This window comes from Acipenser ruthenus, chromosome 1 (assembly GCF_902713425.1).
Source record: "Acipenser ruthenus chromosome 1, fAciRut3.2 maternal haplotype, whole genome shotgun sequence".
NCBI lineage: Eukaryota > Metazoa > Chordata > Actinopteri > Acipenseriformes > Acipenseridae > Acipenser > Acipenser ruthenus.
Genome location: NC_081189.1, coordinates 104,477,212 through 104,493,439, shown reverse-complemented (window position 1 = coordinate 104,493,439; position 16,228 = coordinate 104,477,212). Strand labels below are relative to the sequence as shown.

At 37.8% G+C, this 16,228-nt stretch overlaps 1 protein-coding gene across 2 annotated transcripts in view; it reads left to right on the top strand.

Moving 5' to 3' along the window:
• The first annotated feature begins 647 nt into the window (after positions 1-647).
• Positions 648-16,228, top strand: part of LOC117421080 (janus kinase and microtubule-interacting protein 1-like) — a 99,317-nt gene continuing 83,736 nt past the window's right edge. The window contains exon 1 of one of the 2 annotated variants that reach the window (XM_059032923.1): positions 648-1,112. The gene's annotated coding sequence lies outside the window, so the exon portion shown is untranslated. The remainder of the gene's footprint in view (positions 1,113-16,228) is intronic. The other variant, XM_034034994.3, reaches the window with a different exon arrangement.

The window sequence follows — 16,228 nt, the reverse complement described above, 5'->3', positions numbered from 1 at the left end:
ATCTGAACACCTTGCAGACTCGACACTGGATCTGTTTAAGGCAGTAATACTGTGGAATGACCACAGCCCTCCAGAACAATCTGAACACCTTGCAGACTCGACACTGGATCTGTGCTGTCCAGACTGACGTATTGCAATATGAAGTAAATGTAATTGTCTGCTTTTTAATGTTTTAAGCGGTAATGGTATTTTTACCATCAAAGGGCAGTATAAAAGCTTATTAAAAAAAAAAAGACAGCGCATATGGCACATCTGGTCTGTAATGATTTGTAAAAAGCTGCCCAATTAAAAGACAAAACAGTGGGCTCCTGCATACTTTATTAATGAACTGCCATTTGCTGTTCTTTATTTTTTCTGAGTTAGATTTCAAGAAAAACTATTTTTTATTATATTCTATTAAACCAAACACTATGATACAAACTGCAGACATTGCCTTCTAGGGGAAATTGGTACTGTTATTTTGAATTCAGAAATAATGAAAACAATTCAACCCTTGTACACAACTTATTTTGTTCTGCAGTTGTATTGAATCACCTTTGAACTCTTACTCAATTCTTCATATATTTTAGATAGAATACAGATATACTCCCTCTAGTGGGGTGGCCTAAACCACTTAGTTGTTATATATTGTCAAGTCAGGTGTGCTTGATGGCTGTGGCCTCGTTTTTCTATGCAGCGCTGGATCTTTAAAGCACAAGGCTTGATGCATTCTGTAAAGCATTGCGCTGTCTGTAGATAGCTGACGCTGTGTGTGGGCGGAGTGCTGAGTACCGGTTTGCAGAGAGTGTTTCAGAGCGAGGAGCTGTCCATACATACATCCACGTATGTGACTGTTGCATTTTAGCATTCGTTAAATTAGTGTTAAACTTTACAGAACGTAAACAATCACACACGGAGACCCATTTAAGTGTCATATCATTGGCAATTGACAACAATCTAGTCTTCATCTTGGACTCGAAAATATATAGGAAGCATCCTGGGCTGAGGTGTGCTTTCATATCGAAGATTTTTTTCAGACAGAAACATACGTGGCCGTACGGTAAAGGAAATATAATCTCCTTTGCAAAAGGTTATCTCCGTCGCACAAATGAAGAGCGCGTAGACCACCATTGGTAAGTCAATGTAACAAAGTAGGGTTATTTAAATGTAGTTTGTTATTATTATTACTGTAGTAATAGCGATTCGTTTTAGCACTCCGTGTATTTTTAAAGTGCATACGTTTCACAGTTGTTTCTTTAACTTAAGTCATTTGTGTGTAATTTAGGTTTGCATAATGCAGACTATCCAATTCTTGACTCCACATTATTGTTTTTATTTTTTTCCCCCATGCTTTCACAGTCAAAGCAATTTTTTTTTTTTTTTTTTGTGTGTGTTGGGTGGATCATATCTTTTAAGATGTGGTAATTCAATTGTTGCAGCCAGGTACACGACAGATTTCAGCGCTTCCCTTGTCAACCTCAATTAACGTTCACTTTGTAATGTGTGCGGATCATATTGCGCTAAACGTGCTTTGATTAAGGACTACAGTAAACCTGTCAATCTTACAAGTTCAGCATTCCACAGCGTACGTCAAACTCGGATGGAGGTGTTTGGTTTAGTGTTTGCAGCTTTTACCTTTTTTTCCCCCACTTACCTAACCCTTTTAGTTAGATAAGTGGGCTTTCCTGCACAGCTTTGTTGTAAAAAAGGCGGAATTAAGTAGAGATTGGTTGTGTAAGAGATTAGTTAATTTCAGACAGTAGCGGATCCTGTGCCATGTGGTCTGTGGTGCAGAGCTGAATATATTGCAGGCTGTAAGGAGGGTGGGGTTCGACAGTAAAGACAACAGAAGCTGAACCACTCTGTTTTGACAATTACAGCACAATTAGCGGAATTTGACACATCGTTATTGTTACTCAGCAGCTTTTACAAGTGAACGAAATTGTGATAGGGGTAGTTCACAGGCTCATATATATATATATATATATATATATATATATATATATATATATATATATATATATATTTTGACACACATATACATATAGTATTTGTGTTTCGTCATAGTTTTAATTGAATAGTGCACTTAAGGGAGAGAATGTAGACATGTCATCGGTGAATTACGCATTATTATATCAATCAGTATATATTTATTCAACTAAAATACGTTTGTCCAGATTCCAAGAGATGCAGATCTCATGTCTGCTATTTTTCATCTGATTATAAGTGTGGACATATTTTCAGTATGCACTTGTTCTTCAGGCAAACTGGGACTATGTTCAAACGTCCCAAAATCAGATGGAAAATTGCAGACAATTAAAATATTACATACATTCGGGAGAAAAAAGGGAAATAACCTCACCATGCTGTATAAGTGTAGTCAGTATTCTGCCATGCATTCTTATATTTATACATTATTATTATTATTATTATTATTATTATTATTATTATTATTATTATTATTATTTTATCAGAGAGCTGCTTAGAGTCCCTAAATTATTTTCAGGCCTAATTCAAGGATGCTAGTTACTAGCTGCTTTTTTTTTTTTTTTTTTTTTTGCAATTTCCTTTTTTTCTTTCCGAGTAATTACATGCTAAAGTAACACAACCAGTAGTCAAGAGAGGTGTGTGCTGTGTTAACTGAGGGCGATAGTACTTGAAATGAGACTACTGCCATTAAATCCTAAAAAAACCCACAAACCCCCCCCAAAAAAACCCAGTAAAATATGCCTGCTACTGTTAATATAACAACAAGGCGGGTGCTTGTGTGGGAAGCAGCCCACGCAGGTCAGGAGAATCACTGGTATCAATGTGGAAAGCTGGTATTGAGAAACTGCATTATCTATCTGCCTTTTAACTTACTGGTATGGGTGACTTAGAGTACTTTAAATACTTGAATACTCAGATTAAAATCATTATTCATGACCTAAAAGAAGGTAATACTTAGCAGCACTTGATTGTATGTAGCATGTATCTTGCTACCACCATGAAACAATTAGGATTAGGTATGGTTCCGCACAAGTCATGAGTTAAGGATGTCACCCCCCTCGCTACCCCATTGACTTTTATTACTTTGTTTATTGCTTATGTATGACAGCCTGATATGACAGCAGAACTACACAAGGAAAGATAATAACCCTGTTATTTAACATCTGCTGTCGTACAGTAAACAAGGATGTGTATTCGGGAATCTTGTGTGTACTTTTCTCATTGTTGGTAAATGCTGAGGTGCCATGGTCTAGCAATCTGTTGGCTTACCAAATTCCTTTTATAGCACTGTTGTATGTGAATGGTCATTGTTGCAGGTGTGCTGCAGGCGGGAAATGCAATTTGAGTTATTGATCTCTTATAAAGAACAATATGGGTCTCTTACAAATCACAGGGTTGATAAAGATGTGTGCATTTGGAGGGCAAGCCATTCAAACATGTACTGCAGTTGGTATAAACCATGCTTGGTACAGTTATTTTGGCCATAAAGCCGAATACAGCATGGTATGACAAATAAAGCAGATTTCCATAACGTTTCCACAAATACCTACAATTACAGTAGATAAAGTCTACAGAGAATCCTAATTGCCAGCACTGAACAGCCTGCCTCATTGTATTCAAATAATTTGACAATGTGACCTCCTTACCTACACTCTTAAGTTGGTAGTTTATGATGGCACCATAAATATACAGGTCTAGGTGTAGTGGCAAAAATGTAATTTGATAACATGAGTGTACAGTAGTACTTTTTACTCAAACTTCCTAGCGGGAAGTCCTTCTTTGCTTATTATATAACTCATGAATGTATTTTGGGACCTTGCTTAGTGAAATCTAGTTTTCTTTTTTTCTGAGAATCAGCTGCTGGCCATTATGACTGAGATGATTAAAAGCCAGTCATTGGTCCTATTTGCCACTATATGGTCTATCCTGAATCACAGTAAATGCAATTAACCCCAGGAAGGAAACATTGAAAACATTCCCAAGAGGAAGCCATTTAAAAGTTTGAAGCTGTTCTACAGAACTATCTTAATGAGCTTCAACTGAGAGATTTTTTAAAGAGTAGTTTCAGTGTCTTTTTGTTTTAAGTTGTTTCTTTTGCTTTATGTAGAACATAACCTCCTAAACTAGTTTAGGATCTGGCCTACAGTACAGAGTATGAGGCTAATGATACAATAGAGAAACAGTCTGCATCTAAAGGTGCATTCTGGAATGCATATCTATGCGCTGTGCCTCCACAATGGGAGGTTAATGATTAAGGAAGGGTATCTTAGAAAGGTTTTAAGATGATTTAATCTGCCATCTGTCAGTTGTTCTTCAGCAGTGTTGGTGAACCCCTTAGTGAAAAGGGTGGCTGTGAAAGAAGCCTATTAACTTTGGCTTTCAGGTGCCAGTGCTAGTATATATATATATATATATATATATATATATATATATATATATATATATATATATATATAATTTTTTTTTTACTGTACCTTTGTCTCAAGTGTAACAGCTCTGTTTAAAACCACCATGGTAGTTAGAAATGGAATCCCACTGCTTGCCCAAATGGATCCATGCAATAATAATAATAATAATACCAATCTTATTGATCGACTTGTTGAAAATCACTATATGTGTGACAGAGTTCACTATGCCTTAAAAGCATGCTTTTTAAATGACAGTAAAGGTTCTTGAAATTCCTGTTCGCGTGTCGTATTTTTTCGAGTGTTTGGTAGTTTTCGGCATAGTATTTTCAACATGACTTCAGAAATTATCAGGAAAGAAGTACAGTAACATGAAGAACCAGTAATCCCTGAGCAACCACACTTAAAAGCATGTCTGAATACAAATGAAGGCAGTTAGGTATCCCTGCAGCTCAGCTCTTGTAAAGTTTAGGTGTTTCGTGTTCTCTTGAATAAAGTAAATAGCCGGGGCAACAAAATGGCTGGTGCTTTGAACTTCTGGTTATAGATCTGTTTAAAAAACCCCAAGGTGTTATTATGAAAGCCAGTACTGTGAGCAGGGTTTCTTTACATCTTGAAAACACGAGAAACATCACTATTTAAAATGAGGTTTATCCATGATCTTTTCTGTGCACACTAGGGAAATAATAATTGTAATATGGCCCGAAGCAAACAACACAATTAAAATGATGGATTAGCGCTTAATTTGGACTCTTCAAAATCCAACTAAGGTGACCTTTCTGCTTGACTGTTAAAAGAATAAAAGGCAGCACAGGCTCCATCTAGTGTTTCGGCAGGTGCAGTACATTTCAACAATGAGTGCTGCTGTGTGTGGTACAAGAAGATTGGGGTAAAGCTATAATACAGCGGAACACATGCGACTGAGGAATCATTTGTGCAAAATCATGGTTTCCTTGACATCCAGTGGTAAACGATTTCAAGCTTAGTTTAGTTTGTTTGTATTCTGTACCTTCGAAGTGGATCTTTCTTTGGGTCATCATCTACAATGATCACATTCATTCTACCATGAAAAGAAAAGGGTTTTCCTCATAAATTGGGAATCAGTATTCATATACTGTACAAAAGCCAAGGAGTTGTTCTTTTAATAAATAAGCCTCACCGCTTCTGGCTTCAGCATTTTCCAACTTGAACATGGGTGCTACTAGCTGACAGTGTCTGTTGAAGCCTGGAACATATTTTAGTATGGAAGTAGTGTTATTAACTTACATGGCCCAGTGACAGAAGAAAACAAAACTCTTTTGAAACAATTCTCATCTATTTTATGCCCCTTCCAGAAAAATCAACACAACAGCAAATCCATTTTATACCAGTTAAACAGTGTGATGAAAGCGGTATCCATGAGATTTTATGAGTTGCTGTGACCATTGAACATTTCTATATGTGCAAATCTGAGGATACATCTCTGTTTTTTTGTTTTTTTTTAAATGGTATAGGTCCTACAGTGTATTATCAGTATGGTTTGTGACAGAGCAATAGACAGTATGCCCCTAAATGTAGTTTGCTCTCAACACTTTGCCATGGTGCCAGGTATCTTCTGATAATAATAAATTTCTTAGTGCATGGTTCTCCCCAGGAATTCTATACAGCTGGGTGGCAGAACATTATAGCTGGGAGCACTTTTAACAGAAAAATAAATTTGCCTTATCTTAAATATATAATAAGATTGGGGCTCCCGATTCGAGTCCAGGCTATTCCTTTGCCAACCGAGGACGGGAGCTCCCAGGGGCGGCGCAAAATTGGCCGAGCGCCAGCCGGGGGAGGGAGGGTTAGGGCGGCCAGGGTGTTCTTGGCTCACCGCGCACCAGCGACCCCTGTAGTCTGGCCGAGTGCCTGCGGGCTTGCCTGTAAGCTGCCCAGAGCTGTAGCTCTGGGTGGCTGCATGGTGAGTCTGCAGTGTGAAAAAAAGCGGTCGGCTGATGGCACACGCTTCGGAGGACAACGCGTGTTCGTCTTCGCCTCTCCCAAGTCAGCGCGTGGGTGATAGTGGACACTATTAAATTGGGGAGAAAACAACATAAAACTAATTGGCGACTACTAAATTAAAAAATATATATAATACGACAGATAATTTAAATAATGTGTTGTCTTTTGTTGACTATATCTGGTTGTGCTTTTTTATGTTCTGCATTTTCTTTTTCATGATTTATTATTATGGTAAATTACCGTGCTTATTTAGGCACTCTGACGATTTGACTGGGGAAAGATAACGTAGGTTTATATGGAAATCACAAAAAAAAGAAAAGGTAACCTTTTCACTTCCTTTTTAGCTTAATTATTGAGAGTATTGCTTCATTTAAATTGTTTTCTTTATGTTAAGTTTTCAGGGCATTTTGTTAAGTTATCTAGTTTTGTTTTTTGCTGTTCTGCATTTTTTGAATGCAACTGTTCATTTTAACCATTTTATTTACACAACAGTACTCGCACATGTTAGGTCACCATCATAACTGTTGCATGGAACCGCAGTGTAATAATCGAGCACCTGTACACTTAAGCATTTGTATGTCAGTTGACAAGTCTTCAGCTGATATCCCATCACACCTTTCTTCTTAAAGGTGTACAGCCTCTATGCATGATCCCCCAATATCTCTCACAAGCACCTGGGTACATATCTTTACGATATCACAACAAAAGGAATATGTTTTTTTTGGTGCAGAAGTATAGCTATTATGTACTATATATCACCTTACAGTACAATAATATGACAAAAAATGGACTGAATGATAATACCAATTAAAAAAAACTTACCGATTTTCTTTTGGAGTAGTTTATATCACCTGATATGGTCCAGTCCAGTCTTCTTAATCACGACTCTTCAATAGAAATTAAAACTCCCGCTCACTTGTACAGTCTCTTGCTGCATGCATTTACATTCATACTGCAGTTTGATTGGTTGCATCTCCAGTCACCTTCTTTACTTTGCTGTCTTCCACACCAAAATCCTTATGGTCACAGACAGTTCTTCTGGGTAAATTCTCACTAACTATAATGTAGCTTTAAATCCTGCGAACAAGCCTACTGTAATTGTAGTCAAGTTTCCAATAGAAATCTAGAATTTGCTGCCACTCAGTAGTTGGGGTGAGTTTAAGATGGGGTGGGGTGAAGATTAAGTAAACAACTTAATGAAGTCGAAGAAAACAAAAATTCTTGGGCAGCTGGTGTTTTTATTGATTTGATGAAACATAAAGAAATGATAATTGACTTAAAACAGTTTGTCTTGAAAATGTAAAGGGTCTGTTAAGATAATTCTATGCTTCAATGCATAATTCGGATGGTCAGGGGTACTCAATTTTGTTATGTTAGCCTCCGTGCTGGTCTCAGTCGCTCTGTAAATAGTGCAATGAATAGCCTGTTAGTGACCAAGCGTTTAAAAATGCCAGTCATGTATTTTTGTATTGTTGGCTTCTCCGGGTCAGCGGTAGTAATGCCTGCATAGTGAACTTTGTCTTTTGCCTCCTTTTCTGTATCTTTTCATTATCAACCAAAATACATGATTGGCATTTTGAAATGCTTGGTCCCTAACAAGGCTAACATTGCAGGTTATGTTAGCTCTGTTTACGGAGTGATTGAGACCAGCACGGGGGCTTCATTCATTTTAATTAATTACAATAAATGGAAACGATGAAAACCTCCAGTTTAATATTTACTACAAATAGAACCTTGTTTGGAGCGACTATTTTTCTCCAAAGCAGAAGGATATATAATACAATTTGTTTTTTTGAAAAAGGAAAACACATTTTTTTTTAAATTGTATCTGTTTTATAAGCGGGATAACAGGCCAGGGCTTGTGCGTTGTGTTGCAATGACATACGGCTTTGTTGGTTGAAGGCACGATGCTTAGCTTCATGCCTCCAACCCAACCATAGCTTTGTTAGTGCAACACAACGCTTCCATTCCATAATTATGTAACCCTAACACGGACCACCTGAAGGGAGCTGGCGGACCACCAGTGGTCTGCGGACCACAGACTGAGATCCACTGCAATTAATCCGGCTCACATTTTTACCTACTTATCCATGATGAAACTAGCTGAGTCCTATATTCCCATAATTAAAAGCGTTGACCAAATAAACTAAATTATGTTTCTTTTTTTGTTAATCAGTCCAAATAGGCTTTTACTCATCAGCAAGCTCCCAGTGAACAGTACAAGGATAATGGCTGTCTTGGTTTGCAGCAGCTGTTGATACAGTACATTGATTGGTAGTTGTAAACTAGTATTTAAATATTCATTATTAATCAGACTCATTAAATGCAATTTGTAATAGTTAAAGTAATATGAAGATACAGCACAGGTGCTTTGTCGGAGGTGCTGTAATTGAATTTTTCCAATTACAGCTAATAGCTAACAGCTATTTTTTATGAAGATTGCATCAATCTTTATTCACCACCTGTTGGGGATGCACAGTGCAAGGTAGTGAAGGCACATGTATGTATGTCTTTATGACGCACTTTAAAATATTAAGGATGAACCATTAGAACAGGCTGCCAGACAGAGTTGTTGAAGCAGACTATCGGATCCTTCAAGAATAGACTGGATGCTGTTATGAACAATACTGTATAACCCTCTCTGTCACCATAATAAGACCTTTAGCTACCCGTCTGGAGGAAGGGCAGTCCGTTTAGCCATGGATTCCCAGAGGTTTCATTTCCCCTACTAACTAAATGGTTAGTTTTTTTATTTTTATTTTTTCCCTCTCCTGAGTGTTAACGGACCAAGCTTGCAAGCGAGCGAGCATAGGTGGGCCTAATGGCTGTTTTTCGTTCTAGAATTTCTTATGTTCTTATGATATGCAGATATCCTCTTAGTCATGACTTTTGTTGGGACATTTTTTTAGCACGAGGTATTGAGAGTATTAGAAATATTTTATTTCTACAGTATATGGGAGTGTGTAGGTCATTGTCATCTTCTACGCTTTATCATGATACCAAAAAAAATGTCATTTTATATTTGTTATTTGATTGGCTCTTGTAATGCTTTATTTGCATATCTCCCTACAACCCATTTGTTTTTGAATTTATTGCTTTCACTCACCTTAACTCGAAAGCTACTTGTTTTTACTTACTCTCCTGAGCCTTTCTTTTTTTTTTTTTTTTTTTTTTTAATTTATTTAGTCGTTGGCAATGAGTTTTTTATTATTTTCTCCCTAATTTGAAATGCCCAAATATTTTGAGGCTCAGCTCACCGCTACCACCCCTGCTCTGACTCGGGAGGGGCGAAGATGAACACACGCTGTCCTCCGAAGCGTGTGCCGTCAGCCGCCCGCTTCTTTACACTCTGCCGACTCACCGTGCAGCCGCCTCAGAGCTACAGCGTCAGAGGACAACGCAGCTCTGGGCAGCTTACAGGCAAGCCCGCAGGCGTCCGGCCAGATTACAGTGGTCGCTGGTGCGCGGTGAGCCGAGGACACCCTGGCCGACTTAACCCTCCCTCCCCCCGGACGACGCTCTGCCAATTGAGCGCCGCCCCCTGGGAGCGCCCGTCCACGGTCGGCTGTGGAATAGCCTGGACTCGAACCAGCGACGTCCAGGCTATAGAGCGCATCCTGCACTCTAGCGAGTGCTTTTACTGGATGCGCCACTCGGGAGCCCCTAGACTCCTGAGCCTTTCTGAAGTCAAAATACAGTTGCGCTGTACTGATGAGCCCCAAAAAGGGCGAAACATGTATGCAGCTACTGTATTTTGACTTTTAAAACGCTGTGAATGTAGAAGCCGTTAGGCAACTTTCACGCGATTTGATTGTCTCTTGTAATGCTTTATTTGCATATCTCCGTACAACCTATATATATATATATATATATATATATATATATATATATATATATATATATATATATATATATATATATATATACATAATATATATTTTAGTATAGTCGGCTTGAAACCTTGGAAATCGTAGTTTCACAGAAGAAAAGATTTGGAAGATTCCTTAATAACCCACGTGTTCACTGGTACAGGACCTGCATCAGTTGTTATCTTGATTGATTCTTCATGTCATTAGGGGTGCAGGAGACTGATGAGTCAACAAAAGCACAGTGTTTGGGATCTACTGAGCTTTGATTATTAATGTCAGAATTAAATTGTACTACAGTAAAGTTAACTAGAAATGACCCTGTTTAACAAGTACATATGTATAGTAGATGTTAGGAGGGAGCAATATATTTTCAAAAAACATTTATACCCCCAAAGAAAAGTCTTCAGTTTACTGTAAGTGTTGATTTTAATAAAATACTGTATGTTTTTGGATGTTTGTCTGACAGCAAATTACTTGTATAAAATCGTGATTTAGAACCAGCATTCAAAGTGGTGAGCACAGGAGGCAAGCAAATCCAGTTTAATTCTAATCTAGTCGGTCAGTATGAGGTCCCTGATCTCTGGTATAGGAACACAAATGTTTTCTTTCAAACTATGTTTTTAAGATCTGCTCCAAAATAATCTATGTGAAAATACATACCACCCTTTGAATGTATCTATTTAAATTGCAAATAAAGTTTAAAAAAAAAAAAAGAGAATAGTGTTTGCTGTCAGCGGCAATACAGTAATCAGAACAGCAAAAGCAACCAGTTACCGGATTGAATGACAAGTTGTGGAAATCAAACAACTGGATGCAGATTGCAGATTACTTTCAATGAGGATTTGAATAAACTTTATAAACACACTGTGAACAAGATACTGAACAAACAGCACGATCAGTGTTAACACATATAGGCTACTAGATATTAAAAAAAAAAAAAAAGCTTTAGTACTTTTTCCAAAGCACCGTAAAAGTCATTGTCTAGGTCCTTTTTTTTTAAATTGTAGATAAAATTAACCATTTCAACTGAAATAAAGAAGCCTGAAGGCTACTAGAGCATGCATTGAATTCTGAGCAAACTGCATTACTCATGGAATATTGAGTAAAATTCAACTAGTGCTACAGAGAATCAAGAAACAAAAGAGAAATGGAAAAACTGAAACTTTTTTTTATTTTTTTTTTAACACAGCCATTTTCTCGTAGCAATAGGACCCTCCTCATAAAAGGGCTCTGCATGAGGAAAGCCTTACCAGGCGGTAAAGCCCTCTTCTTTGGGCTCTATTGCTGAAGTGGAGCTGTGGCAAATGAAGGATTTTCATGGGAGTGTGTGGTAGAATACAATTGAAGCATCAATATAAATAACATCAAAAAGCATCTAATGACCGCTGAATAAACCGGAGATGCAGATGTATGTTTTAAATCGACATCTACATGTTTATTGACATTTACTGGTATATGAACTACCTGTGTACAACAGCAATCCATGCATGACTGGAAGGAAAAGGCAAGGTTGCCTGTGCTTTAATTGGTTACTGAGATGAGATCCATGCCTGAATTCTTGGGAATCACAAGTAGTTTTGAATATTTCAACCAGTAAAATTAATTCTGTAAGCATTGATTTTGCATTTAAACTTTATTGACTGAAAGCTTTTGTCTTGGCATAGGGCATGTTATTACTGTAGTGCACTAAGGATGGTGCTCTGGGATTAGACAGGCTTGCACAGCAGCATGCAAATGAAGGGAAGGAAGGCAGTAGGATATTTGCATTAGGATCTGGTGCAGCAAGACTGTGTATGAAAGGGGTGGGGTTCGGGTTCCATGGTCTAAAAAATTAAACAGATTAAATGCACCATCACGTGGGCTGTGCAACAAAGTTTACAGTACAGCAGTAATAAAGAGAACATTACCGCTTCATAATTAAATTACATTCATAATTTAGTTTGCGCAGTGTCGTGGCTGGTTTGATTTTAATGAATCCAATTAGCTGCCTCTATGAGAATGCCTGTCTTTCTTGACAAGCATTTACTGCAAGTAATTATTTATAGCCCTTTTGGATAAAAATGCATAGTTTGGTCCATCAAGCTATTTCTGTTGCCAGTTTTAGTGGGAGGGCTTTGGCAAAAAAACAAACACAATGAAACTGATACTGACTTCTTTATGGATGCTTAGTACAGCTAATTGAATCAAAAGCATATACTGTATCAATCATTGACATCCTTTTTGATGTTTAATGAATACATACCTTCCACTTTATATAATCACATGTGTACCGATGAATTGAATGTTATACAGTTACATTTAGCAGCACTGTAAAGCATTACTTTCACTGTGAAAATTGAATGATTGAGATATGTGTCTCGTACTGTTCCTGTAATGGAGCATTGGTAAAAACCTCCCAAGGTCTTGCTGCTTTCAAACCTCTTTGTGTTCAGATGGGGCCTGCTTTACAATCAAACCACTGCATAGTAAAGGCCTCTACACATTGGATGCGATACGACGATAAGTATCTTTCACACCACACGCGACACGACAGGTGACGCAGGAGTGGCACCAGGGCGACACAAAATAAATAGAATTGAATCCTATTTTTGCGATTTGTCGTGTGACAACCTGGAATTAACCAATCAGAGAACAGCTTCAATGCACGTGGTCCAGCAAGGTGAAGCAGTATCCAGAATGTTGAAAAAATACCCAGAGCTTTATGACAAAGGTCATCGCAATCATAAAGATACAGATTTGAAAGACAATTAATGGGAGTCCATTTCGAAGGAACTGGATAAGCCTGGTATGTATGATTTATTGCCATATATGTTGAAATAGCGTCTGAGAAGACACTCATAATTTCCACATCATGTTGACGAATATGTACCAGTCTTGATCATAGTTTTGTCAATAGCAATTTGTAATAGTTGTATAGATCTGGAAGTTTTCAAACCTCTGTGTCGCTTCTGGTGTGTATGGTCATGTTGCTGTGAAAGTATCTTGTTGCCCAATGAAAAATGCATCACGTCTGGTGTGTAGCAGCCTTAACCAAACAAAAGTTTTTTGAGTTTCAAGCAGGAGACGCAATCGAAGTCAAGGTCACCCATTGGAGATCGTACCTTCCAAGTTGCCTGTCACTACTGCAATACTCCATACACCAATCATCAATTAGATAGACAGCTCTTTGGGCTGCTCCCCGGACACATTTATTTTCTCAATACCTTTACTGTATTGCTTGTGCTTTTCTGTTTCTGACTACATATTGGAATGAATACACGTAATGTTCTCCTTTTTTTATATTTAACTTGTTTATTAATGTTATTGAAAAGCAGAAATAATTAAAACAGCGCTAAAACAAACATTGTCAAATTCATGAAAAGCATAAAGTGAATTAATTTTGCATTCAATCAACAGACAAATTAACGTAGATAGCAGCTAAAAATAACCACATTTTTTTTCAGAATGGCAAAGCTGTTACAATGGGCTGCCTCTTAGACTGTCAAGAGTCATATTGCGCTCAATTAAATTGAGAAGGGTGATCTCATGGGTAGTGGCCCTAAGCTCACCATGATTCACCATGGTTTACTGGCCCTTGAGGATCACATTCTTTTATGAACTTGGAGAGATTGCTCCCTGAGAATTGTTCAATGGTGTATAGACTGGTGCCTAACATATCTGAAAGAACTAGAACTTGACATATTGCTGTTGTTATTTATTTCTTAGACACCCTTACCCAGTTGACTTACAGTTGTTACAAAATATCACAATACAAAGTATCACATTAGAGATACGAGCAATTTTAAAGTACAGTAAAATCAGTAAAATCAATAAGATTAGTTCTAGCGCATGTTCTCTGCCTATGCACGGGGCATTTATGCAGAATGTATTTTTGTTGGAATTAAGCCAGGAGACACAGGTGCTAAACAGCCTTGTCTTTTTCGATAGAGTACCAAGAAATCTTTAGTGTCCACAGATTAGACATCAAATACAGAAATCATCTGATAACAGTCCTCCCAGAGATTGGCCTTTAGAGAGCTACAGTACCAGATAGGATCATGGAGCCTACCCCTCCAAAATCTAACTTGCCAAAAAAACGTAGTTATTGCCAGATGCTCAGCAGCAGAAATAGACTCCCTCATATTTGTATTTTGTCTTGCAATGATCTACCTAGAATATTGTGTTCAGTTCTGGTTACCTCGTTACAAAAAGGATATTGCTGCTCCAGAAAGAGTGCAAAGAAGAGCAACCAAAATTATCCAGGGTTTAAAAGGCATGTCGTATGCAAACAGGCTAAAAGAATTGAATCTATTAAATCTCAGTTGAACAAAGAAGACTACGCGGCGATCTGATTCAAACATTCAGAATCCTAAAAGGTATAGACAGTGTCGACCCAGTGGACTTTTTTGACCTGAAAAAAGAAACAAGGACCAGGGCTCACAAATGGAGATTAGATAAAGGGGCATTCAGAACAGAAAATAGGAGGCATTTTTTTATACAGAGAATTGTGAGGGTCTGGAACCAACTCCCCAGTAATGTTGTTGAAGCTGACACCCTGTGATCCTTCAAGAAGCTGCTTGATGAGATTCTGGGATCAATAAGCTATTAACAACCAAACGAGCAAGATGGGCTGAATGGCCTCCTCTCGTTTGTCTTATGTTCTTACCTGTAAACAGGGAGAGTAATTGTCTTTATTTTATGTATTACAGGTCATTCAGAGTTATTGCATACATGGCAGGAAGGCGAGTGTATTTTTTCCTACAAACAATGTTTCATGTCAGACAGTTTATTTATGAATGAATCTAGACAGCAATCAAAGGCATATTTTTCTCCGTATTTTGAGATGTGCTGGTATCCTTAAAAGACTTCTATTACCGGCAACAATCCTAGTCAGACAGTAGGCACTCAGCAGGGTACAGGAAGAGCAGCAGGGCCAAGTTACTAATTCCCCAAACTGATTTATATTTCTCTGAGCAGCAACCTGGGGCACCACTCTTTTCCTTTCTCACAGTTGACATTTGAATACTGTAAGTTTTTAGAACACATTGCTGGCTCAAATGGACGTCACTTTTAAATTCCATTATTAACCTCTGCACTGGTTATTGCCTGTGGATAGTTGACCTTGGTGACATTATTTTTCAAGATACTGGAACTTGATTTATCGAATGATATATATTGGGAGCCTCTTTTCCCAATTTGATAGACCTGTGCATGTATATTTGTTGTGAGATTCTGGTTTGTCTTGGTGTAAATATATCTTACTGGCTTTAAGTTACTTGTGGTCCTACCAATATAGAAATAAAAGCTCAAAACACATTCTTCTACATTTCAGTCGCTGTAGATTCTAAGCTGTTTAATGTATTAAACTGTCATTTAAAGCAGCAGTAGTCTTTGAACTGCAGTTTTATTTTTCCAGATGATAGAAGCTGGCTGTGTGGGGTTTGGCAAACCTGTATTATCTATCTTGAGTTAAAAAAATCCCAAACAGCAGAGGGGTTTCAAGACATTTCTTTCAGTACAGCTTACGCTATACAGCGCTTTGCTGTCAAGATGGCGAATGAAGAAATTTGCCTCTGGTTAACATGAGCTGGAGAGGGGGGAGGGACGGACGGTGCTCAGTTTTTTCGAAATTAAAATGATTAGTGTTAGCGTATATTTTGTTTCAAACATGTTCTACCATAGCACTTCTCTTACATTGTCTTGTACACTAGGTATTCAGTACCTATTTTATTGAAGCACTAAAACTGCCCCAGTGCTTTGGATAATAAACCCTAGAGTTGCTACCTATAACGATTTGGTTGGATTTTAATACAACAACTTTTGTTTAATATGCATTATACAAATAAAAAGATTGAATGAGTGACATTTAATGTGCGATTGCAACGCAACTCAAAAACCTGCTAGTGTGCACACAGCGAGTGTATTTTATGTCTTAATGTTTAACATTGCTTGGAATCCCATTTTACAGTATCTCAAGACTCAAGTGAGGCTAAACAGTGTTAAAGAAAATTGAATACCATTGAA